The sequence below is a fragment of the Colletes latitarsis genome, chromosome 4 (genome assembly GCF_051014445.1).
Source record: "Colletes latitarsis isolate SP2378_abdomen chromosome 4, iyColLati1, whole genome shotgun sequence".
NCBI lineage: Eukaryota > Metazoa > Arthropoda > Insecta > Hymenoptera > Colletidae > Colletes > Colletes latitarsis.
In genome coordinates, this window is record NC_135137.1 from 31,796,739 (window position 1) to 31,822,729 (window position 25,991).

Genomic DNA, 25,991 nt, shown 5'->3' on the forward strand with positions numbered 1-25,991 from the left:
TGTCGGCGATCGGTGGTTTAAAGCCCTTGCCAAATTGTGGTTTCCTGGTCAATGACCGGTAATAGCACACTGTGCTGGTTAATAGGAAAAAGTAACAAGAACAATTAATTCAATAATAACGGGACGTAATAAATCCTCGAGGACAGCGTCGGTACGTGATGATATTTATTTACTGACCCGTATTCTTCCGACGCGTGTTCGACCCACACGACTGATCCCCCGGCGCACAGACGTTTTCCCTTGAAAAGCAGTTTCTGAGGGTTTATCAGGGGACAACGGAGTAATACGGCGCTTACGTACTCCGGGCATATGTATGTACGCGTTCGTATCGTATGAGAAATCCCGAAAAGGACACGTCGAGCGCATGTACGTGTACGCGTATGTACGCGTACGTATGTGCATATGCATTTACCAGCGTACGTACGTATGTATACGTATATGTATATATATGAGCACACGTTTAGTGTACTCTCAGTATCAAGCGACAGGTGAAATTGGACAACGAACGTGGCTTGATGGTAATCACGAGAAGCTCGATCGCGCGAAGCCTCGGTCGTCAATCGAAATCTTTCGAAATTGCCTGTATCGCGTCACGCAAAGCTAGGCGTCGACAATGCAACCACGATTGCGGTTGTACTTTAAAGGGTGTGGGTAGACGAAAATGGACACAGGAAAGAGGAACGAGGCGAAGATAGGTGCGAGTCTGACGGCGTTAAATACATAACGTAATAACCGTTTCTATTATTATCGCAATTGTTATCGTCACGATGCCCCGCGAACCGATTCTATAATGCAGTCCCGGCGTCGCTCCCGTTGGGTAAATTAAACGCTGTCTTGGTAATTAACGTTCCATCGTAGTTGGCGAAGTTATGCGGTGCACCTTGCGTCGATTGGTCAGCGATAAACCTAATCGAGCCATCGAGTACGTGCTTTCGCCGCGTTAGAATGCATTATTAAATTGCTCCGTGGTCTTATCGACGGATCGTTGGATTGCTGCGATAAATTATATCCAATAGGAGTACAAATTTAAGGAGAAATTCTGGGAAAATTTTATTTACGAATAACGAATACAAATTTTAAATCGACGAGTGTTCGGTTGAGTCTTAGGAGAATCTAGCATTATTATTCGAAAATAAAATTTGCCCAATTCTGCCAGGAGGTAGACTGATTCACTGACGTTCTTAAAAATGAGAAATTTAAGAAATACAATCATGAACTTTTCTGGAAGTATTCGTTGATTTTTAGATGTGCTATTTGAATTTTTTTACTGTGTCCTTGTAAATATTTTAGGTCCTCCAAGCTGTTATTTATTCATTGTCCAAGCAAAGATGTCTTTATTATAGACTTTGTGATGAACAGCTCAGTATTATTTAAAAAATACCTATCAGAACAATAGCAGAATTAAAAGAGCAATTATTAGATGAATGGAAAGTATAATACAGAAATATTAAAGAAATTGTATCTAATATACCAAAATATTTACACAAAGTTATAAAGCTGTATATAATAATACTGTTAAAAATATATGTATAAAATTGATCTAACTTGTTGACTATCCGAATATCTTTTGCACTAAATAAATAAAATTTGTATTTATATAAACTATATATGTGTTTCGATATATTACAAACTAATCTGTTCAATAACTTTACTGATTTTTATAACTATATTTGTCTAAAGTTCACTTTGGTATGTTACTAATTTTTCAGTGTGTTATTCAATGCATGCTGAAAGATTATTTTATAGCATATACGAGATTATTTTTGTTTAAAGGTAGTTTACTTCTTCCGTAACGTCGCATTAAACAACTATAATTTTGTAAGGTAGTAATCCTTTTTATTTAATCAAATTTAATTTAATAAATGACGTCGTTTATTTGGAAACTCGTGACATGAATGTCTTTGTTATTTGTTCATTTTCAGGGAAATTATGCCAGTCCTACTTCTACATAAAATAGTATATTTTAAGTGCTTTTTATATAGTAAAGGAGAGACTATAAATTGTTGGAGAACTGTGTTACTGTGCAAAGCAAATAGACGAGTGCCATGAAGACTCTCGCACTTTGTAAAGCGTCTTAGAGCCAGGAACATCATTAACTGGGATTCTCAATACTGCAACTGCGCGCTTCGTGCGCTTTCGCGAATTCGAGCATGATTCGTTCGTTCTGCAGCAAATTGATTTCTAAGAATCACAAGAAGAAGTATACTCTTACGAAAAAGTCAGATACTTTCTGTCTTCTTCGATATGCATTGCTTCATCGTGTCGTTGTAACGAATACAAACATACCAATTACTCGCTACTTCATTCACCATCGCTATCTAAAATACCCTTTTTAAGGTCAATCTCAAGATTGAATTCAACACACCTTGACAGAATACATTTAGAAATTATATAAAACATATCTATAACAAATTCACATCATATTTATGCGTGTACATATTCTATCTAAAACAATATTTTCTTGAGAAAATAGGTCTATTATAAATTAATTTCTTTTCTTGATATATGAATACAATATTTATTTTCTGCCACTTATTTTGGAAGTTGAAAATAGACTAAATCTTTAAAATTCAATTCATATTCAAGAGTCCTTTTTTTCATTGGGGTAGACCAAAGATGCCTAGTATATCTTACAATATTCAAGAATGTAAAACTAAAAGAAATTAATTTTTTGAATTTTGATTTCCCATATTTTCAGTCAATTAAAATTAATAATTTTGTAATGTGGAAAGAATATGTAGTTGAAAGTAAATTTTGAAAGTCAAAGAAACACTCAAGAAGCGTCGTAATACTATGAATAAAATGAAATATCTTCTAAACTATTGAGAAAAATGTCACCGAGTTCCATTTAAAAAATAAATGTAATTGCTCTTTACAACTACACGGTGGTAGACCATGTTAAACGATGCAAAATTTTCCTTGACAATTTTGTTTTATCTTCGATAGGAATGAAGTTATAGTCTCTGTAGCTCTATATACATATATCTTGACTCGCGGGTGTGCATTGTGCCTTTATTTAAAGAATGTAAGATGACAAAATCCTCGTTATGTGACATCCAGGTATATAATACTATCTCTTCCACGAATTAGAAGCGCAAAATAGAGTAACTGCGAACAGTTTACGTTTAGTCCGTTAGACAAAACTACCTGGGAACAATGCACCTGCATCGAGCACCGAAAGTACTCGTGTCACTGCAGGGGCTTCCAGATTGGCTGCAGCGCAGAGATAACGTTATTGTACCTAACGTTCACGGAATCACAGTTGCAGGTACAATATACGTATAATAATTTCCCGAGGTAACGCATCGTTGCGCGGAACAAATGGATTGCCAAGAATGGCAAATGAAACGGATAAAGGAGTGTTAAAAAACAACTCCACCGTGACTGACGCAATTACGGATAAACAATGGTTGATTCGATTGGCTCTAACGTGTACGCCGAGAAACAAAGAATAATGGAACGTATACGGTGCAGTACTACAAGTCTTTTTCAACGCACTGGATGCATAAAATTGCTCGGATGGCTAGCCATGATACACAATTTTCCCTTTCGTTGCGCTACTACGATTAATCTTCGTTGAATTTTAATAAACATTACGCTTGGGAGCTGTAACTTTCGGGGCTAAATGCTTAAATTAGGATTAAACATTTAATTGGAAATTTATTCGTGGAGATAACATGAGATCAAGTTTCCCTAATATTCTGTGAAATTACATTTCGTAACGTTTCGTGAAACGAGAAGGTCTTTCAACGTTTTGCTCCTATATAATTTCTTTACGTTCTTAAAACTTGATATATTTCGTAAAAAAATGTGCAACTCCATTTAAAACAAAGTGTTCAAAACATCTTTGTATTTAGAAAAAAAATGAGATCGTAAGAAGATAGATCTATAACCTTAATTTTCATTGATATTCCTGAAGAGAGTTATCTTTGGAGTATCTATTCTGTTTACGTATTAAAATCAATAAACGTCATTGGATACTATTAAAGATCTATTGCTTTTGGCCACGTCCTACGATCGAGTATTAAGAATATCCGATTAAAATGAAAGACTGTAAAATATAAATTTTTGTATTTATAGAAGCAACTTATTCAGCCTCTACGTTTCATTCTGAACAATTCGTCGTCCTTCAAGCACTTCGCAGAAATGGCTCGGGTCGCATAAAATGACGCGCGACGCGAAATCGCTTGGTGACGTATGCAAGTCGGATATATGTATAGGGTATCTAGTATCAACATCAAACGCGATTTGTTGTGTTTTGCTTTGCATGCGAAACTGCGCTCGCGGGTAGAATTCGAATCGAAGGATGCGAATCACAATCATAGACAGACTTTGAGATTGGCGGCAGCACGGCGATAACGTCATTACATTTCTCGTGGTCGCGGTCATAGGTACAGTAATGATTCTTAAAATGAACATCGCTTCGGGGTTGACGTGTCCACTTTTCGTACAGCGAAGGTGAAATTCGACACCAGCAAATACATAAGAAGATATTTACCGATTAAAATAACGCCAAAAAAAGTATCTCAGGCTGAAGTATAACGAAATCATTCATGAAATATTAGAACATATGAAAAACATCGCACTGAATTATTTTCAAATATCATTCTCTCGTATCAAAGATCACAAAAAATTGTGTGATAAAAAAGTTTTCCCTCCCCCTAGTTGGGAGGGATAGAAATGTTCAATTTACGAATCACGTTTGGTGTTCATTTTAAGAATCATTACCGTAGTCGTCGCAGCTGATGCTCTGAGCAATATAGTGATATATAACTTTCGCTTCAACGTAGGAAAGAGCGTGGGTTGCGTTCCGGTTTCAAGTCTGACATTTTGCATTGACCCTCTGTGTTTAAAAATAAGAAATCCAAAGCCGAGAAAAGTTTCCATTAAAACACTAGGTCTACGCAACGCGTCAATTTGGGGCGTTTAAGATTTCCAACTTGACGTTACGGTACTTCTAAATATTATTTGTTGGTAATTTATATTGAATTTGATTGATGTAATGATACATTCGTATTCTAATTAAAAGAAAATTGCATTTTAATGTAATTGTTAACATAATGGATTTACGACTAATGTTTCTGAATCTAGTTCAAGCATTTCTTGCTCTTGCTCGAGCCATGCTTCGATCCATCGCTCGAATACCGCGAAACAGTCTTCTGTTCGGCCAACAATACAAGCGACGTATTTCTGCAAAGAGTGAAAAACAATTTTTCATCTTTCCACGACTACGTTATTTTATGGGTACCGTCGGCGATAACGCGTTGCAATGTTTCAAAAATTCATACGCATACTTCTTATTCGCGAGTGCGTACATTACCGAAGGCTTTCACGTTTACCATTTGATTTGATCTCTGGAATCGAGTTCGAAGAATTCCCGCCCCGTGGCCATGATTTGAATATAAGATTAGTTTCGCCGGCGGCAATGTTGATTTGGAAAAATTTCGATTCAATTTGTCGAAGACTCCGCTCGGAGTTATACATTTATATGAAGACTTATCCTCTATGGAACGAAATTCCATATAAAGCTTCCGATATAGTGAAAAACTCAACTGTTTTCTTTATACAAGTGAAAAAAAATCAAACGTTTACAAACTTAATTTTATTTTCAAATATACAGGGTGTTCGGGCATGTGTATTGACCAAAAATAATTGTAATTGACTCCCACAACCAAAAATAATTTTTCCAGAACGATTTGAAATATGTTAATTTTGTCGAAAAATTTCAGCACCTACCCGAATTTTTTTCTCGAAACTGGTTAGGATTTCGAGGATATGTCTATTCACTAAAAATGATTGTAATTGACCCCTGCAACCAGAAATAATTTTTTTTAACGATTTGAAATTTTTCTTTTTCGCCGAAAAATTTATCTTTTTCGATTTTTCTTAAAAATTCGTTTTTCATTTTTAATAACTTTGTTTGATGCTGTACAGAAATGTTGTCCAATACTTTTTGTAGGTATCCATGAGCTCTACTTCTCGACTAAATTTCAATGGGATCCATTGACTATTGTAGGAATTATGGTCGTTTGAAAATTGGACCACTTTTATGGGGTTTTTCTCATTTTACGGTGTTAAGGAACAACTTTTCCAATATTCTTAGAATTTCTACAAATTCTCCATTAAGATACATGTAGTTTGCATTTTGAAACTTTAAAATCCTTCAATCCATTCAGAAGTTATGATGTTTTAAAGATACGCATGAAATTTCAGTAGAACATCTAAACAAATGGTCAGACATGAAATTTTCGGTAATGAATTTTTTCTCGAAAATGCGTAGGATTTCGGGGGTATGTCTATTCACCAAAAATGATTGTAATTGACCCCCGCAACTAAAAATAATTTTTCCGTGAATGATTTGAAATTTTTGAATTTAATTTTTTAATAACTTTTTAACGAAGCCTCAATCAACAAATTGATATTCTTGATTTTCGTCTTATTTTGGCCTCTAGAATCTCCCATTAAAATTTTTCCCAGGGTTGGCCGAACACCCTGTATAAGAAAATATTTGAAACAAAAATATGTATAATAGTATAGTATCAATGCGGTTTTCCCAAGATATGTGCCATGTGATCGCGCAATTTTAAAAACTATGGAATGTTGAGTGAAAAATTGTCAAGGTATATGGGTTCAACGATCAGTGAATACAGCAGTTCCTTTTAAATGACTTTTTACGTAAGTAATGCTGAAAATATTATTCATTACTGCCAACGCAAATACTCGAATAACACGCAGAATTTCTGGTGTGACAGAATTACATGCCCTAACGACAGTCTTTCATGTTTCCAACTGTCGTTGGTAGCTCGTGATAAACTTTGTTTTTCAGATGCTCTCAAAGAAAGTAATCAAGCGTCGTCAAGTCCGGAGAACGAGGTAGCTATGAAATTGTGTCTCCACGTCCAATCCATCGAGTATGAAATTTCCGTGCTTGTTGTGCATAATATTCAGGACAGTCATCGTGTATTACCATATCGTTAACCGGGTTTGATAAAGTACATTTTCTAACAAACGTGGTAAATACAACATTTGTTGCCTGTTAATGATCTGTCGATAAAATACGGTTCGATTATGGTAGCGCCGATTATACCACACACTTTTCACTCAAAGGCAAGTGTTCATAATGGATAAAATTGAATCACAAAAACTGATGATCTATCTTTGAAACAAAGAAACGGTTCTTAATAAAACATTTCATACTCAATGTTTCAATTACGTGACTCTAAAATTTCGAAGAATAATAAAAATAATGTATCTCAAAATAAGCTTTTATTCTTGAAAAATGTAAACATGCCTCAGAAGTATACTTACGCATACACGATTAATAATGGGTCTACGTTCAACATTGCCTATATTTATAATAAAACTTTAACTTTAACTCCTTGTAAGAATAAAATTGAAACATTCAAATATACGCAGTTTTTGACGTACTTAATACATTCAAAGTTCTCATAACAGTTTACTCTCATATCTTAAGAAATGATTCTAATTTCGCAGCCATTAGCTCGGTGTTATCCGCGACGCAGGATTTTTCGGTCGCGGGTAACACCGATTACCAGGTCTCACCGCGAGGAGGTTGCTGCGACCGGAGACCCAAAGAGAGATAGAAGGAATCAAAGTTCCTTCGATCTCCCTTTTACAACAGAACTTAATGAACTAACAAGGATAGAAGGAATAAGTTCGATCTCATTTCGCCTTACACGCATTATGCTTACTATAGAAATGACCAAACTAAAGAGGTAGAAAGAATTTACATTCCCCCGAGCTTCCTCTTTTATACTCGTTTTCTCGTTCTTTACTCCGATCACCGCTGCTTGCTTGAAACAAGCAAGTAGCCGTGTAGCAGGTCCTAACGGTCAATCGCGTTCCTCTGATGGTACGATTCAATGAATCAGATGGGTTTTCCGTCGATGTGCACAGCAATTCTCTCTGACTCGGGATCCCTCGCTTTGTTTAGACGTTCTAAGTCGGGTCCATTGGTTCCCAGTGGGATGCTGAGTTACTAAGAGTAACGTGACCGATCATCCCCGTTTTCTTTGACGAAACAATTGCGTAACAGGAATAAACGAGGAGATCGAAGGAATTTAAATTCCTCCTCTCTCCTTAGTTTAGTAATTTCTATTGTAAGTATAATGCGTGTAGAGCGAAACGAGATCGAAGGAACTTGGATACCTTCTATATCCTTAGTTCACTAAGTTCTATTCTAAAAGGGAGAACGAAGGAACTTGGGATTCCTTCCCCCTATCTCTCTTCGGGGGTCTCCGCTTGCAGCAACCTCCTCGTGGTAACACCGAGCAAATCGGCTGCGAATTTAGAATTGTTTCTTAAGATATAAGAGAAAATTGCACTCTGTAAATTATTGTGAAATCTAAGAATACATGAAACTTTCAACGTATTAAGTACATTAAAAAGTTTGCGTATGTTTGAATGTTTCGATATATTTATTCTTACACGAAGAGTTTACAGGTGTAAAATCGCTTTTAACACTAAACCTACCATGACCGGTCAAAGGACCGTTTTTTAAAATATCGTTTAGAGTTTTTAACATACAATGTTATTGTAGTGCCATTTAACTTCACGACTTTTCTTTTTGTACGTGTACAATGAATTTTTCAATATTCTCTTCTACTCTTATTATAAAGTGTAATGTTTTAATTTTGACTAACTCCGTCTCTGTTTAATGCCTTGGAAGGACCTCTCTCTCACACGTGAGGAGTGAAAGTCGTGATCAGGAAGTCGTAGTATTTCTAAGAATTTACTACGCACTGTTTACTATTTACACGCACGGTCAATGACCTCACACCGATGTCAACAATGAAACGTAAATAAACGCTTCGAACACTTATATCTTCGGAACTAACCACGCGATCGACTTGAAAGAAAAATCGTTAATGCATTTTAAAGGGCTCTTCATTCTCTATCTGATGAATATATCAACTATTACTATTTATACTGCCTTCTTTGTTTACTTTGAAATCTGCTTTGACTCTATACGCCCAAAGAAGTTTCACAAATTCCTATTGATTACTGGTGTACGATACAACTGAATTGTAAATTGTTTATTTAATAGAAAATGAATTTAAATTTTTATACAGGATATTTACGTAATTACTAGCCAGCATTTTCTCGTAAATAATTGTTTTCACTGGAATTAACTACGGTATCGCTTCGAAACAAAACTCGTTTTCAAGGGTGTTTTATCTCGAAAATAATGTTAAATAATGGTTTTCATCGGTGATTATATGTAATACCATGGAACTTCGAGAGTGCACTACTTGATCAGTCGATATCCATTGAATGAGGTACGTTTGATGAACCGTAACGAGTTTCCCCCATTTTGCCGTCAGAGTAAGATTATCAGCGTGCTAATTGGTCGTTAATTGGCGTACTAAATTTCTGCTTGCCCAATGCAGCGGCCGGATGAAACAGACTAGAATATATAATGCCAATTATACTTGGCAACCGAAGTTAATGTAGGCCGGGGATGTTAATGGGTTAATACCCGGTGGGGTTATGAAACAGGATGAACAATGCTCCGCATACTGTTAAGTTCACGAAAGTTCACGAAAGCGGTGCCCTCGGCAGTTTCGTGCAAGCTGGTTGTTCGCGTTCTTCCCTTATGACACCCGGGAAACAAAGTAGAGTGCAATAAAACTTGCCTGGATCTTCACCGATTTTCTCTACGATCGCGAATTCGTACTCCACTATGTTGCAGATACATGAAACGTTCGAGTTTCTTCGACTTTGATTTATTCAATTATTTGGTACGTTTTCAATTGTTAACGACTCTCCACAAATATACGACAGTCAAAACCGACCAAGAAGAATTTGAATTCTATATACATTCAAAAAACGTCCACTTTTTCGTTTATCATTCATTTCTCATCCCGCAACTCATCTCATCACTTATAATAATTGTAGTGGCTTGCAAAAATTGTTGATCGCTCAAAAACGCTCGAAATATTTTTCATAACATCGTGTGAATAATTTTAAAATACAAAAATGTACAAAGAATTGTTGTAATTCGTTTCTTTATCGTTTTAAAACGTACTTTCACTGTTGTATTTAATGGTTTTATAAATTAAAATTCACAGATAATCGGATACTCCAAACAAAACTTCGACGAGATGAATTGCATTAAATGTAACGTTGCAACAAGATTGAAAATAAATGTCAAATCTGTGAAATGATATCCGTGATCTGAAAGGTAAATATCACGAATGGGATTGGAACACTCGCGGTTCAAACGCGCCTGTTTAAACAGCCTTGATTTTCCAAGCCGTCAACGGTTGGCGACTCTATGAAAAGAGAAACGGCACGCGAGTTACTATATTACTGGGCCAAGTTTATCGCAAAGGTAAAGCTGGCTCGATATCACTTATAGTCCCCGAGACGTGGTTTTACATCGACGGTGCACTCAATTCTCTTTTTATACGGTAAATACATTCTATCAAAGACAACACTGTATTAAAAAAAAACGTACTACTTATGGAAAAATAAAGAATTTGCTCCGTAACTTTCGAAAACCGTACAAAAAGTAAAAAGGAACTATTTAGGAGGAAAAGATTCTAATAAATCGCACAGAAAACATTTCTATTAAAAGCCAAATATATAAGGTGTTCGGCCACCCCTGGGAAAAATTTTAATGGAGGATTCTAGACGCCAAAATAAGACGAAAATCAAGAACACCAATTTGTTGATGGAGACTACGTTAAAAAGATATTAACAATTAAATTCGAAAATTTCAAATCGTTCTGGAAAAATTATTTTCGGTTACGAGGATTAATTACAATCATTTTTGGTCATTACACATATCCCCGAAATCCTATGCACTTTCGAGAAAAAAATTCATTACCGAAAATATAATGTCTGACCAGGAACGTTCTACTGACACTTTTCGTCGAAAAAAACAAATTTCAAACCGTTCTAAAAAAACTATTTTCGGTTGCGGGGGTCAATTACAATCATTTTTGGTTAATAGACACACCTTCGAAATCCTACTCAGTTTCGAGAAAAAAATTGTTTAGCGAAAATATAATTTCTGACCAGAAATGTCTGCCTGAATTTTCGTGCGTATCTTTAAAACGTCATAACTTCTGAACGGATTGACGGATTTTAATGTTTAAAAAAGCAAACGACGCGTATTTTGCTAGAGAATATGTAGAAATTCAAAAAATATTCGAAAAGTTGATCCTTGACCCCGAAAAATGAGGAAAACCCCATAAAAATGGTCCAATTTTCAAACAGCCATAATTGCTACAATAGTGGATATATTTCAATGAAACTTTTTTCTGAAGTAGAATTCATGGGTACCTACAAAAAAGTATTAGACAACTTTTCTATAGGGCATCAAACAAAATTACTAAAAATCAAAAACGAATTTTCAAGAAAAATCGACAGGGCGTAGGTGCCTAAATTTTTCGACGGAAAAAAAAAATTTCAAATCGTCCTAAAAAAATAATATTTGGTTGCAGCAATCAATTACAATCATTTTTTGTCATTAGACATATCCTCGAAATCCTATCCACTTTCGAGAAAAAAATTCGAGAATGTGTGAAATTTTTCGACAAAATTAAAAAATTTCAAATTGTTCTGGAAAAATTATTTTCGATTGCGGGGGTCAATTACAATAATTTTTGATGAATAGACCTACCCCCGAAATCCTACTCACTCTCTAGAAAAAAATTCAGTACGGGCGGAACTTTAAACGTGAATAACTTTTTAACGAAGCCTCCATCAATAAATTAGTATTCTTGATTTTCGTTTTATTTTGACCTCTAGAATCTCCCATTAAAATTTTTCCCAGGGGTGCCCGAACACCCTGTATATGTTTACGTATATGCATTTAACTGTACTAAATACTATAAACGTCACGTTTTAAAGTATTCGTGAACCAAACGCGTAGCTGATTTATATTCAAGCAAAGATGGGAAAAATTTTTGTCCGGATACAAATTTTGAATAATGAATAAAAAGTGAACAACTTTTATTCGTTACTCGTAGGATGAAACTTAGGATTTGAATTATAGAATGACCATATCTCACGACGAACGAATAAAAATTTAATTCTTCGGTGGAATAAACGTCATGAATAAATCAAGTCATAAATGAATCTCTGTATTCAGTCTTCCAAGGAAACACACGACTCCCAATGCTATATTAAGAAGCATAGAAGGAAACTCTTTTTGCATTTTTCTCAAAGCAACGACATACTTCAAAATTACAACAATATATCGCGAATAATTAAATTAATAATAAGCTTCTAATCGTTCTTCGTGCGTCGAGAAAATATGCCCACCTCTGTAAATGTACATATTTCCATTTTGCAAGCGCAATTGCTTGTAAATAACGAGCAACTGTTCTCTGGTAAACAAAAGATGAGTAGGCGCATACAGACTCTAACAGGAGACGTCACTAGAGAGACTGTCTTTTGACACAACGATGCATTGCAAAGTAGAGCATATTGTGTGAAACAATAGGCTTGCTATTATTGAAATTTTCATTCGTGAATACGATTTAACGTTTACGGATTTACTTAAGCATCATAAACGAATTTGGGACCGAGATTCATCAGCAGAGGTTATAATTAGCTGGACCGGAAAATACTTCTCCAAGTTTAGTTAAAAATGTCGAAGTAAAGATAAATAAATTTTACGTTGCAAAGGAACTTTTTCGTACGTGTTTTTATTGTATTCGTTCATTAAACGATGACAAATAGCAAATGTGGAAAGTCCAATGGAGAAATAACAAGTATAACTGAATACTGTGTTTTGAATACTATTTGAGTCTATTGGTAATTTTATATTTTATTTTATTTTCAGCAAAAATGTACATACAAAAACTGCATCATATCAAACAGCGTAGAAGTGTTAAATCATTTTACAACTTAACCCCGAATTTAATATTGAAATCAAAAAATAAAGGTACTTGGTATAAGAAACTAAATTAATCTTTAACATATCATTTCTCTACTTTTTCCAAAAAAATACTGTAAAGTGTCGAAAAGTGTATCGATGAGTTCGTAATTAATTAATATTTAGTACCCTCCATCGTTTCTAGATCTCCGTGTGCTTCGCTGATGTGAAATGGTCATTTTCGAAATAATCTAATTTCGGAATCGTGTTAAAGCAAAAAAAAAGAATGGAGTCGGTTCTCTTTTCCCGGGTCGTGTTAAATCGAAACTGTGCAAAAAGAGAATTGAATGTAGACGTTTCTGGACTAGCGCTGATTGAGGCCACGTATCTGGCATTAAGATACGCTGGATCTCGTGGCCGGCAACGATATCGGACGTTTCCTCATTCTACCTTCGTAAACGAATGGCATCGACGGCCATTAACGCGGCGTGTATGTATCACGTATGTTCCGTGTGCATATGAGATGCATACACGACTATGATGTGTGCACTGTATCATCGAACGCGAGCGGTGCGTGCACGCGGAAATAGCTCTCGGTGAATTAAAAATCATAGCCCGATACGATAACTTGTTTCGATTGCTTCAACTTCCCTCGTTTTCACCGATAAGCTGATTCAGTTTACGCGATACACTGATCGAGTTTCTGGAAATTAATACAATGAGCCCGTAATCCAGGGATTATCTTATTTCTTTTTATCGATTAAACGAAATTACATTCTTTCATGCAAAATAAAAGACCAAAAGCGTCCTGAAAAATTGAATTTTCGACGTTCGATTACTTGCGAAAGAAATTGATGTCCGAATCGAGTTTGAATCGAAACTACTGGAATCGATTCGCCTGGAAAATTGTGATACGCAAAATCCATCTGTTGAAAATTGAGTTGAAAAATTGTTTTCTAGTTAGTGATCTAGGAATCTCTAGGTTAGATCTGCATATTTATATTTTACTCTTTGGGTGGGAATAACGTGTTGAGTTTGTAGCTCATGATAATATTTCTTTCTTGTTATTTTTAATTTTAACCTTCCAATGGGCGGGTGCGCGTAACTTTTTACGAGAAAGTCGGTAATTTACAATTTTTTCTTCCGGACGAGCTTATCTTTTACTTTTATACCTAGAACAAGTTTTCCCTTGATAAAGAAACGAAATTAAACAGTTAAATATACGCGAATTTCAATATTTAAAGAAATATCGTAAAAAGACTAGTTTCCCATATTGAAAATTCCAATAAAACTATTTACGATTAGTTTAGCTAATTTATTTAATGTTATAATGTGGCATAACATAAAATACTAGTTGTAATCATTACCTAGGATGCCTCTGAAGTCACATAATAATTACCAATATTTTTTAAATTTGATTTAATCTTATTATCAATATATGTCAATCGAGATTCTAAAGCAATAGTATTAGTTTTCAAATAATCAATACACGAGAACTATTTTACAATGTCTCATTTGTGTGTGTTAAAATTTACCTTTCAGTATCATACGAGCGTCAACCTAAATGATCAGAGAACTTAGTTTAACTGTGACAAAAATATACTTCATGCAATACACGTTTCGTACAATGATCTACATCAAACAGTTGGAATTAATTTGATTAAAATTGTAAAATCACCTTGAACTTTTTAAATGGAACATAGTATTTTTTTTAAGCGACCTCAAACGTGAATATTCATATGAAAAATATACGACCTTATAAACTCCCCCGATATCAAGCGATATACTAACGTGCAGTGGGCGTTTAAAGCGAATATCTCGAATCTATCGTGAACGTCTGTTTGAAGAAATTATTTTCGATATCCTTCCCTTTACACCACAATATGTATAATTGTCACAGTTTCTTACATTCTTTTTTACGGTCAGTTTATTAAGAAAGTCAAGATGGTCTTGAAAATTTGTTAATGTATTCCGATCGACAATATAAATTACTAAGTTTTCACTATTCGTTTCTTAATTCATTGTGCATCGTTTTGATCGATAGACAGGGACAGTGAACAATGTATATCTGTATTACAAGTGTATGTAACTAAACAATGAGACACGTGTACAGAGAACACCGCCAACCGAAAATAAAAATAACGCGCAAGCACGATTTTCAATTTTTGCCGGACGAGCGCTTGTATAGCGTTTAGTTTGTATCGTTCGTATGGAAATGCTGGGTACGCAGGGACACAGAATGCTTTTTCGCGACCCTTGTTATTTGCAGTTTCTGTTTTCACGATAGATGTTACTTTGATGCATTGGAAGTTCTTCTGTATTCTGCTTTGAAATCGATTTTTCCTTCTTTTTTTCCCCCCCTGTTCGAAGCGTCAGAGAACAGGATGAAATAAAATGTGTGCAACTGCGTTATTAATAGTCGACACCGTAGAATGTGTCGTTGTTAAAATGCATCTTTGATGTTCGTGTGGAAAATACGATCACCGTGTAAATAGTACCCGTGTAAATAGTGGCGTGTAAATATGCATGAATTTTTCTACACGTGCAACCACTGCCATGGATTATATTGATTAACAGTAGTTCCAGTTGTCCCCCCTCCTCTCTCCACCCCGCCTACCACGTTACTCCTCCAGAAAGAAAGAAAAACAAAAAATACGCAGTTCGCTACGGTTAAATTTATTTAGCAGAAATTAAATTCTCCGTATATATCCCGGGAACTATCGATGGCTTTATTTACTTGTTCATCTATAACGGAGCGCAGGTATTAACGCGAATTTGCGCCTGCGTTATTAGAATTTTTCGTCACCCCGTGAATATATCGACGCCGAGGGTTCTTCCCTCTTTATTTTAAAGTTCTGAACTTTTGCATTCGAAAGCCTCGCCTTTAAAGAGCGAAATCCGGTCCGAATCAATAAGAATCGCTCGTTGGATTGCTTTCTCCTCTTTGGGAGAATCCAAAAAATGAAAGTTCTTCGAGACAGAATTCGAATTCGCGTCCCGTAGTTTATATTTAATTAGATTATAAAGGGAGAACTTTAATATTACAGTGGCCTTCGCTTTCACGGCTTCCAACGTTTCAAACTAATTACGAGTCTCTTAAGGTTCGAGCGACGTCGAATTTGATCACCATGATTCTACTTTCAGAGTTCTATTTTACATTAAACTCATGGAACTTCAATTACAAAATGGCAGAATATCGTTTAATTCGTTCGGATACGATGAAACGACTATTATAAGACAGCTTTATGGTATTGGACTAAAGATTATCTTTGTCGAGGACCACGATGAAAAATACCAGTCTAAAGTTCGCTGTTACGTTTTGGCCTGTTTGGACAGAAGATCGATGGTTCGACAAAGCGCTTCCTAATTTGTTATTCATAACTTATGCACCCTCGTATCAATAATGATACATGTTGGACTTTTATGTTTGAGATCGCGATTGTTAACCAAAATAGACTAAGAATAATTCTCAGTTAAATAGTTCTAAATTAAAATAGTAATCGTAACAAATCATAAATTAAGTTATTTAGATTTGGGTTACCAAAGTTTTCTGTTTTTTCTATTGAAATAAACTGGCGAAATGCAACTGCATAGACGATATTTACAACAGCAGTGATTTAAAAACGATAAATAGAATAGTAGTTATAGGAATAAGTAGTTAACATAAATGTTACCATAGGTCTGGAAACCCTAACCCTGACTGTATAACATGCGACAAATGTTGCACGTCGATGAAGGTTATCGATAGCTACGGGAATAAAAAAGTTTGACGTACAACAGACTTACTTGCCTTTGTAGAAAATTTTTCTGATACACGGAAGTACATAAATCACTTGCGTGACTAGAACGGAAAATTGCAAATTACTTCGACAGAGTTCACTTGCATATACCTACATGCTACCTAAACGGTTTTCCCCTATTTTTGCAGCCATTACTTAATCCTAAATTCCTCGACCAATTTTTCAGATTACCTCAAACATGGAAAGAAAAACATTAGAAAAAATTAATATCAAACCCCGTTTCTAACATGTGCATAAATTTAACAATATTTTAATCGATTCGTTGGCCTCTGTACAATAAACGTTCTCGATCTCGTTTTCTAATCTAAAATAATTTTAAATTAAGAGATAGTTGTATCAAGAAAATTTATAATATTAACTTAAGATTATTGAAAAGACGGAAGAAAAAGTTGTGCAATTGTTAGTTACTAAAAAGAGTGCTTGTTTAGATTAAGCCCTTTGTAGTGGGGTTGTCTCAACCTCCAAATATAATAATTCGTACCTTGCTTTAAATGTTTCTTATATTCTTGTTTATTAAGTGCATTCCGTAGTTTTTTGAGAGTTAAAATTCCCCATAAATGCATAAACATCCGCAGTCTAGTGATTACAAAACATTTTCGCGAAGTTACCGTAAGGGAAAACTGCATCGGGCAGTTGTTACGCTGACGTACTAGTGGAATATCGGTTACAAAGTGCAATATATTGACGAGTCGACATAGCAGTGACCCTAACGTAACTTCGGTCTACTTCATCGACCGTGTGTAAACCCGCGAATAGATCTGGATTGCTAAGTGGCAAGAAAGTTTGGCATGAAAAATTCTTCCAGCACGCTACTTAACCCCGATGTCCACGTATATTCCGATGTGCAGGGTGTGCGCAGTTAAAACGCGGTGCAGTAGGCTGGGGAGCTTATGACGCGCAGCACGTTTTAGGTATGCAACCTTGTACCAGCTGTACTCATATATACAAAGATGTGTATATACATATATACGAAATGGGCGCAGCTGGTTCAACAAAGAGTGTACGGATAATATCGTTTGCGCTGCTTTGCGCTAGAGCACGACGTCCGTCACAGCGAACAGACACATTTTCGTCAGAACCATAATTCTGCATTTTCTTACCCCCCCCCCCCCCCCCTCCCCACTCGATATTCACCATTATTTTGCTCCTCGACGTCCATCTTCTTTCGATCTTTATTTTGGAAAAGAGTCTATCTCCCGCTAAATTTTCCACGACGAACGTGAAATACTCGATGAAAATGCTCGCTGCTCGAAACAGTAAATTCCATTGCACAATAATTTCCCGTATTTAGATACCTAACACGTTTCGATGGTAATTCGTTTTGACTGATTTCGAATCAAGCTGAACAAACACCAACAAGCGTTCCATCGCGTCGCGCAACGGACATAACGAATATTTTTTTCCTCCCCTGACGTTCGGTTTAAATGTTAACCTTCGTTACGCACAATTTACAATTCTATTTGACGGTGCTTCGTCATATTAATTCTGGGACCGATTGCAATAATCATTTACGTCGCGACGATTGTTCCAACGTATGGTTTACGAAGTACATGCACAATAAAGATCATCAAAGCGATACTGTTTCATAGAAAATTTTTATATTTCAATCACTCGTTAAGAAAAGCTTCCCCGAAGCATCGTATTAATTATATCTCACGAATGCTAAATGTATCCAAATAAGTTACACCATTGTTATTATGAAGAATGTACAATTGTGGAGAATTGTTTGTCAATTATTGAAATTGATCTATTAATATTAATTTGTTCGCTTGAAAGAAACGTGCTACATTACACGATAGAATAAGAGCACCTTTAAGTGGAACACACGCCATAAATTATCCTGTCGAATTAGTGAAAGGTCAGATCAATGGTTACTAAATTTTTTAAAATGTGACTAACAATGTTTGCAAATGGTGCTTGTGACCTCATAATGAAATACTTCCTGTGAACTTTGAACGAATTTTACAAAATAAACGTGACGTTTAAACGAAATATGTAAAACGTATGCATTATGCAAAATAAAAAATACATTTTTAAACGCCTCTAATGACGTACAAAATTTCAAACCATGTTTCACCTGTCTATCTGCATTCCATAAAAATCTCCATTTGCACGAACATCCGCAGTCTAGACATTAGTGGAGGGGAAAGTGGGGCAAAACGGACATACTAACTGCTTTCGCTTGAATTATGGTTTCAGGAGTGATCGAATAAACGTGCTGAGACGTTTAAGTCGTAATACAGACCTTTATTCTTAAAATCCAATTTCTTCCCCCGAAATAGAATTCACCGTTTCGGGTCGTTGCACGGGCAAGTGGATCTATTTAAGTTTAATTAAATTTGAACAAACGAACGCAACTATCGCAATAAATGAAATCTTACTAATTTCATTTTTGCACCCTTTATTCGGAATTTCGTAATCGATCATATATTATTATACAGGGTGTTCGGCCATCCCTGGGAAAAATTTTAATGGGAGATTCTAGAGGCCAAAACAAGACGAAAATCAAGAATGTCAAATTTGTTGATTGAGGCTTCGTTAAAAAGTTATTAAAAAATTTCAAATCAATTACAATCATTTTTGGTTAATAGACACATCCCCGAAATCCTACGCACTTTCGAGAAAAAAATCCATTACCGAAAATATAATGTTTGACCAGGAACATTCTACTGACACTTTTCGTCGAAAAAAACAAATTTCAAACCGTTCTAAAAAAAATATTTTCGGTTGCAGGGGTCAATTACAATTATTTTTGGTTAATAGACACACCCTCGAAATCCTACGTATTGTCGAGAAAAAAATTCTTTACTGAAAATATACTGTGTGGCCGGAAATGTTTCTATAACTTTTTAACGAAGCCTCAATCAACAAATTAGTATCCTTGATTTTCGTCTTATTTTGGCCTCTAGAATGTCCCATTAAAATTTTTCACAGGGATGGCCAAACACCCTGTATATCAATCAAATCGTTTGTATACTAAATAATTATATTTCAGTTTTATAAACACTTTATGGAGAAATTTCGTGTACACGGAGAAATTCGCGAGGAGAATCGAGCGAAAGAAAATCGTGAAAAGCAATTGTCTTCGCGCGGGATCAAGGCCAGGATTTTTCGTAAATATTTCGTAATTTTCCGAGCGTCACGACGAATGGCCTCGCATCTCTCATCTTTTGTGAATCGTTGCTGCACGCGAACGAGCCGGGCGAGACGTCACGCGGCGTTCTCTCGGGATGAGACGGATTTTCTTCTTTTAAAATCATTTAGGTCGCGGCTCGACAGCGATGTACTCATGCTGACGAGATATCGAGTTCAAACGACCCTTGAGCTCAAACGTTCGTCGATCTACCCCGACGAGTGTACACGAGGCAGACAGGCGAAACAAAAAGTGGTTTTCAAATCACGAATCGGCTTTATGCCACACCCGATCGAGTTTGAAATTTAATCAGCGCACGAGAAATACCAGATCCGCACGCGGCTGTTGTTTTGCATTTAAATCGAACCTTAATTCAAAGAACGTTATTACATTCCGTGTAACTCGCGTTATGCGCGCCGTTCGGCTGCGAAATATTTTTCACGGGAAATCAAAAACTTCGAACCGTAACGATTCGTTGGTGAACTCCGTACGCGAGAAATTAAACCGACGAGAAACACTGCTCGTATTAGTTTTCTCAATGACATGGAAGATCGTTCCCGAAGAGATCGATCGAACTTTATTTCCGCGTCTTTCTAATTTTAAGGGTGAAGGAATATTGTAGGAATACAGTTTCTTTAATTCTTCATTTCCTCGTCTGTGTATTTTAAAATAGCATGTCGGGAAAAATATTCAGTGACGTCTTTGAGAAAAATATAACGCTTGTACGATCGAGGTAAGTCTAGATCTAATTTGAAGAACATTAATCTTTAGCGATGATATAATCTTATTATATCGCTTAAAGGAACCGGTTTTACCACGTTGTTTATACGAAAAATCATTTGAAATCACAGAGAACCTAAGAATAAACGTGCTCGAACATCGTAAAAATAGAAAGGAAAAGTTTTACAGTGACAGGATAAATAAACGACCTGACATATCGTAAAAGATTCTAGAACAAAAATTTTTACGTTCTTTAAAAGAAACATGAACAAACTTATTGCTTAATCTGATCAAAAAGATATTTTAAATAATAGAATAATCACTAAAATGATTTCTCTAAAAGTAGGTGAATTTTTCAGGTGGTAAGAAAAGTTTAAACAGAGCTGACAAGAATATTTGCAAACTTTTATGCCATGTATTTTCACTTTGATAATAAACGGAACTCGCGTGTACCGTATGCTTAAATATTTTAGAAGCTTCCGTGGATTGCAGTATTAATTATTACGGATATAACGTTATCCAGACCCCAATTGCGCTTCTTTAAGTAACGTCAAATTCGCGAAGAGGACGGTAGTATGTTAAGTAGGAGGCACGGTAGCTGTGCTTTGCGGGGTAGACGAAGGCAATTAATTTGAAAAATTAAGTACGGTTATATCTCACGCCGCATCGCAATTAGAGAAGGGAACGTATAATATCATACGTCGCGCGGCACGGTCGCTTTAAGGTCAGAAATTTTACGTGTAGACTCCTTTTTTTTTACTCTTAAGTATCGATCCTATCTTCTCGCTGGGCCGTAAACTCCGCTATTCCGCGAGACGTGTGCTTACTTTTCGGCTCTCGGTTTCCAAGTTCATTGATCGAGATAGAGGAGATTTTGAACGGTGCCAAGATGGAAATGGTACTACGAGATGGAAGTAATCTGGAAAAGGTTTGGATCAGAAACGCGGCGAAGGGAAAAGATCGAGACGCGATCATCCGTCGCGACAAACTTCCCTCTAATCACTTTACACGCGAAAGTAACGCGGAATTAACGAACTACGTTTTAATCATACGACAAATAAACATCGGTTTGATATTAACTTCTGAGAAATATTTATTATTTTGTCGTTCACCCTCGTTGTACCGTTGTTAAATGTTTCAAACGTTAATCTCTTTTTACGTATATGTTTAGCGTCGCGTAAACTGCACGTATGTATTAATTAGCGTCGATGGTTTAATACTTTAGGCAGAGTAACACGAATCGAAGCATTGTGTCGTTCAAAAACAATATTATTTATCGAATATTCTACCTGTCGGTAAAATTGTCTCTTAGAATGAGCTTCGATTAATATTTGTTACGAGATTCGAAATATTTAATAGTATGTTTAATAACAGTTTGTCACTTATCGCTTCTTTTCGAATTAATTCTGTTCTACGTGTGGACATAGTCAGATTTATTTTAAACAGAAATAAATTAATAGGAGTACTAAAACAACTGTTACGAATAAAAGTTCCATGTTTTCAAACATTTCTATCCGCACTCACATACTGCTAATTTGAAAAAGTAGGTTGTACGTGTGGTCACATTTTCCACGCATGTATTGAGGTAATATGGACATCTGCGTGGAGAATATGGGCAGTATGGATCTAATTGTATTTCCTCGGAAACATAATATGAAATAAACTATACCGAAATTATTTCTTTACTCTCTATCCATACATTTGCTTGCTATACATATTTTACTATCACAATTGAAACAAATATAAAGAGGATCATCGTATTCAACCCAGACACTATGGAGCCCAAATACTGTAACACGTCTAACTCAGTTGTCACCCACATTATAAAAAGACTATGTACATGCTCCGCGTGGCATAACACAAATTACACTCGCTAACCAAAAATTACACGCATTGCAAAAATATAACACATGCCATGCATACCGCAAAATACCATATGCACCACACATACCACAAAAATGTCACTAAAATGAACGTCTATCAACACCAGGATCACTCTATACACCACGCATTAAATAATAATTTTAACGAAAACTGATTTAGTACGGTTCAAAGAATGCCACACGGTACATTATTCAATTCGTTCTCACCGTTTCTACTTCTCGAAATTCCAAGATTAATTATTTTTATTTGAAGGTTTTAATAATTTGCAGAATAATAATAAACAGAAGACTATCGTTCAGCGAATGTATATAATCTTCTTAAGTATTGTTCTCGAATGTTTACAAACGTACAAAAAAGACACGAACAAAAACTTCGCTAAAGTTATTACTTGCGGAGTTATTTCTGTTGGACCACTTCATATAATTGAAATAAAAATATTTTTCAAAGCGATGGCTTTTGGCGTAATTAGTTTAACACTTTCTTATTGGCAGCGACGAGTTGGATCGATTAATGTATACGTAAATATATGAAAAACGAATTTAACCTTCGTGCAGCCGTTACGCGTTCATTGATAAAAAAAAGTAATAACGTCAAGTGATCAACACAGAAATACAATATGTACTCATGTATTTTCGATATGAATTATTGGTGTTGATAATGGAATTCATTATTTTGAAAATACTATATTCATTGTGTGCAAGAATTATCCGAGCAAAAATAATTAATTCCAACTTAGGAATAGCTAAATTAATAAATTCTAATAAAAAAATATAACAAAATATACAATGTGGCGATTATTCGCTATTATAGAATTGTTAACAGTTATAAAGAACAAAAACGGGGACAAAGAAATTCTCTATTCGTAATATTCAAAGCATTTGAACAATAGTACCCATACCCCTCCTCCCCCACAGTGGCCATATTACCCCGAATTCCCTCACTGAAAATTTTTTCGTTTAGTTCTAAGGCAAATAAGCGAGTGGAATATTTCCATTTGTCGTTTCACTAGTTCCGAATTGTTAGATTTGTTTTACGGAAAAAATAGTCTATTCGTTGTTATTTTTAGAAGCAACAATGTACCATCTTGCTATAATAATTTTTGATGTAAAAGTACCGATCGTTTAAGAGTACGTGAAATTTCTACAAAAACTATCATCCCATTGTCATTTTCCATCTAAAATCGATATGTACGTTAGTTCTATTAATGTTTTACTTCGAACTTCACTCTTAGGAATTATTGCAACTCATAACGGTCTTTGTGCTTCCGGGAAACGGTCAGTTTTAATTATCACGACGCAGAGAACAATTTACAAAGCGCCGGGACCGTCCCGAGCGACGTTTAGATTTTCCAAGATATCGCAAATACGTTTAACCTCGATACTTTCGCGGAAAAAGATATGCAGGGAAACGCTTTCCGCGCGTGGATCGTTTAAAAAATTCAACCAGAAATCTCTGCTTCCTCTGCAGAGTGCTTCGCTTATCGCTCAAAGTAAACGTTAAAGATTTCATGAAAATTTCACGAGTCAGAGAGTCACCCTTGGAAGTCTGCAAATACACAATGAACGCGTACGCGCGTCCATGTGACCCCGAAGTTCCCGATTGTGAACGGGGGAAAAAAGTCGCGGATCCAGAGAGCCGCGAAGATGCATCCGAAGGCATCCTCCAGTTCTCTGATAAAACCCAGCCTGGCAACCCTCGTCGGGCGCTCTTACCGACCGACTCGCGCACGAATAGAAGAATATTCACCACGAGGTCACGTTGCACTCCCTTTTCCATCCGTGGCTGTTACAATGTATGCGCATTTACGTACGTGCGCGTGTCGCGTCGCGTCTGTAATCACCCCATTTCACGGTTAATCAGCCGAGAGGCCGGAAGAACGGGGGGAAGGCCAGGAGAAGGAGGGAAGAAACCCGATGTAGAGAGAAAGAGGGCTAACCGCCGGAGAAAGAGACGAAATGACGTAAAAAGACACAGAAAAAGAGGCCATCGATGGAAGAAGGGGCAGGAAACTGAACTAGATAGAGAACGGAGGTAAAAGGACCTGTCGTTGTGGTCGCACAGTGATCGTCCAAGCGTATCCGAGTAACGCGGTTAAGTACAGGGATAATACCATACCGCAGCTGATCAATTAAGCTGGTAATCACGGCGAAATCACTGGGCCAGGGTACCGGCACGCGTTTTCACCCCTTTCACGCCGATTATCTCGTGCACAGTCCGTCGTCGTTCGATCCTGCGTTCCCCTTCGTGAGCAGCGCTGACAACATTTTCTTCCGCTTCGTTTTCGCGACGGATTGATATATAAACAGGTGGAGCCTGTCCCGAGAGAACCGTCCGCCGGGATGAAGGATGACCAACACCGGGTCGCGACGATCCTTCGACCCTCGCGAGTCTCGCTCCTCGCACGACTGACTGAAGCCTAGAATCGAGGCTTGCTTGCACATCCCTCCCGCAACGGGGGACTTCACCCCTAAGTGGCGCCACGAGCTTGCAAAAGCTCGCCCCTCCGAGCGTTCTCTACCCCCACCATCGAACGCTGCTCTTATCTACGGGGTGGCGCGCGCGGTTAAGCTCTGGCATTTCGGGATCTCGTCCAGCCACGGTTGGATTCGGTTGCTGGTCGGGGCTGGCGGTTTTAATTTTGCTCGCGGCCGGGGCACGCGTTCGTGGAATCTTCATTTCAACGCCGACCGAGAGGGGAGGCACACTTTTTCCCGTCGTGTTCCCCCCGAACCGTTCGTTAATTAATTTTCAAAACAATCAGGCAGGTTTCGGTTTCGGTTTCGGTTTCGCGTTTTGCGAAAAACTCGATCGACTTTTAACGTTACGATTCTTCGAGAAACCACCCTGGACTCGACATTTCCGCCGTGTTTTCTGTTTATCATACTCCGGGGAACGGTGTTATTCGAATCGTTTTGAATAAATATCTAGCGGGATATTTCATTCGCGGGATAAATACATATTTATGTGTTCCATGACTGATGACTGATTTAGTTTCTGTTTATTCGAATAAATGATAACGATAATGTATTGTGCGGATAACCCCACTTGAGTATACGTATAATACAGTAGAGAAAAATAAATCAATAAGAATTATAAATAGCATGATTTATAATAAGGCTAACGAGTTTTTTTCTGAATCGACTCGGTGAATTTAGACTGGAATTTACATATTTAGAAATATAAATATAAAAAGATCTCCGATGTCCATATAAATTTGGCGACTCTAAGAGAGACTAACATCTTGTATCTTCTCTGATAAATAATGATGACTTATTCGAATAATTTTTCAACCACCTTTATTAGCGATTCAGATTCAGGTTTACAGTTTGTTGTACAGTCTATTCCGTTTTAGGTATTGCAATGGGTTCTAAATTGCTACGCTGCCTTTCAGGGTATCTTCTAAAGGGACTTTTATGTTGTATTAGTATGTTCTGTTTTTATTTTTTTTAATGTATGATGATATATTCCACTCTTAATGGCATATGAGATATCGGTGGATAAGCTTTGTGTGACCCAGTATAATCCATGAGATCACGACTTGGTCATGTCTTGTGGAAGGAGTGGGTTATGCTATTTTTTGAAAAAATTATCTTTTATCGTAGAC

The 25,991-nt window shown here is 36.5% G+C and overlaps 1 protein-coding gene across 3 annotated transcripts in view; it reads right to left on the reverse strand.

The window, feature by feature from the left end:
• LOC143340791 (uncharacterized) overlaps positions 1–24,777 on the reverse strand; it is a 115,933-nt gene extending 91,156 nt beyond the window's left edge. For 2 of the 3 annotated variants that reach the window (XM_076763095.1, XM_076763093.1), the window contains exon 1: positions 24,503–24,777. The gene's annotated coding sequence lies outside the window, so the exon portion shown is untranslated. Of the gene's footprint in view, positions 1–5,070; positions 5,236–24,502 lie in introns of those variants that run through there. The other variant, XM_076763094.1, reaches the window with a different exon arrangement.
• Between the last annotated feature and the right edge of the window lie 1,214 nt (positions 24,778–25,991).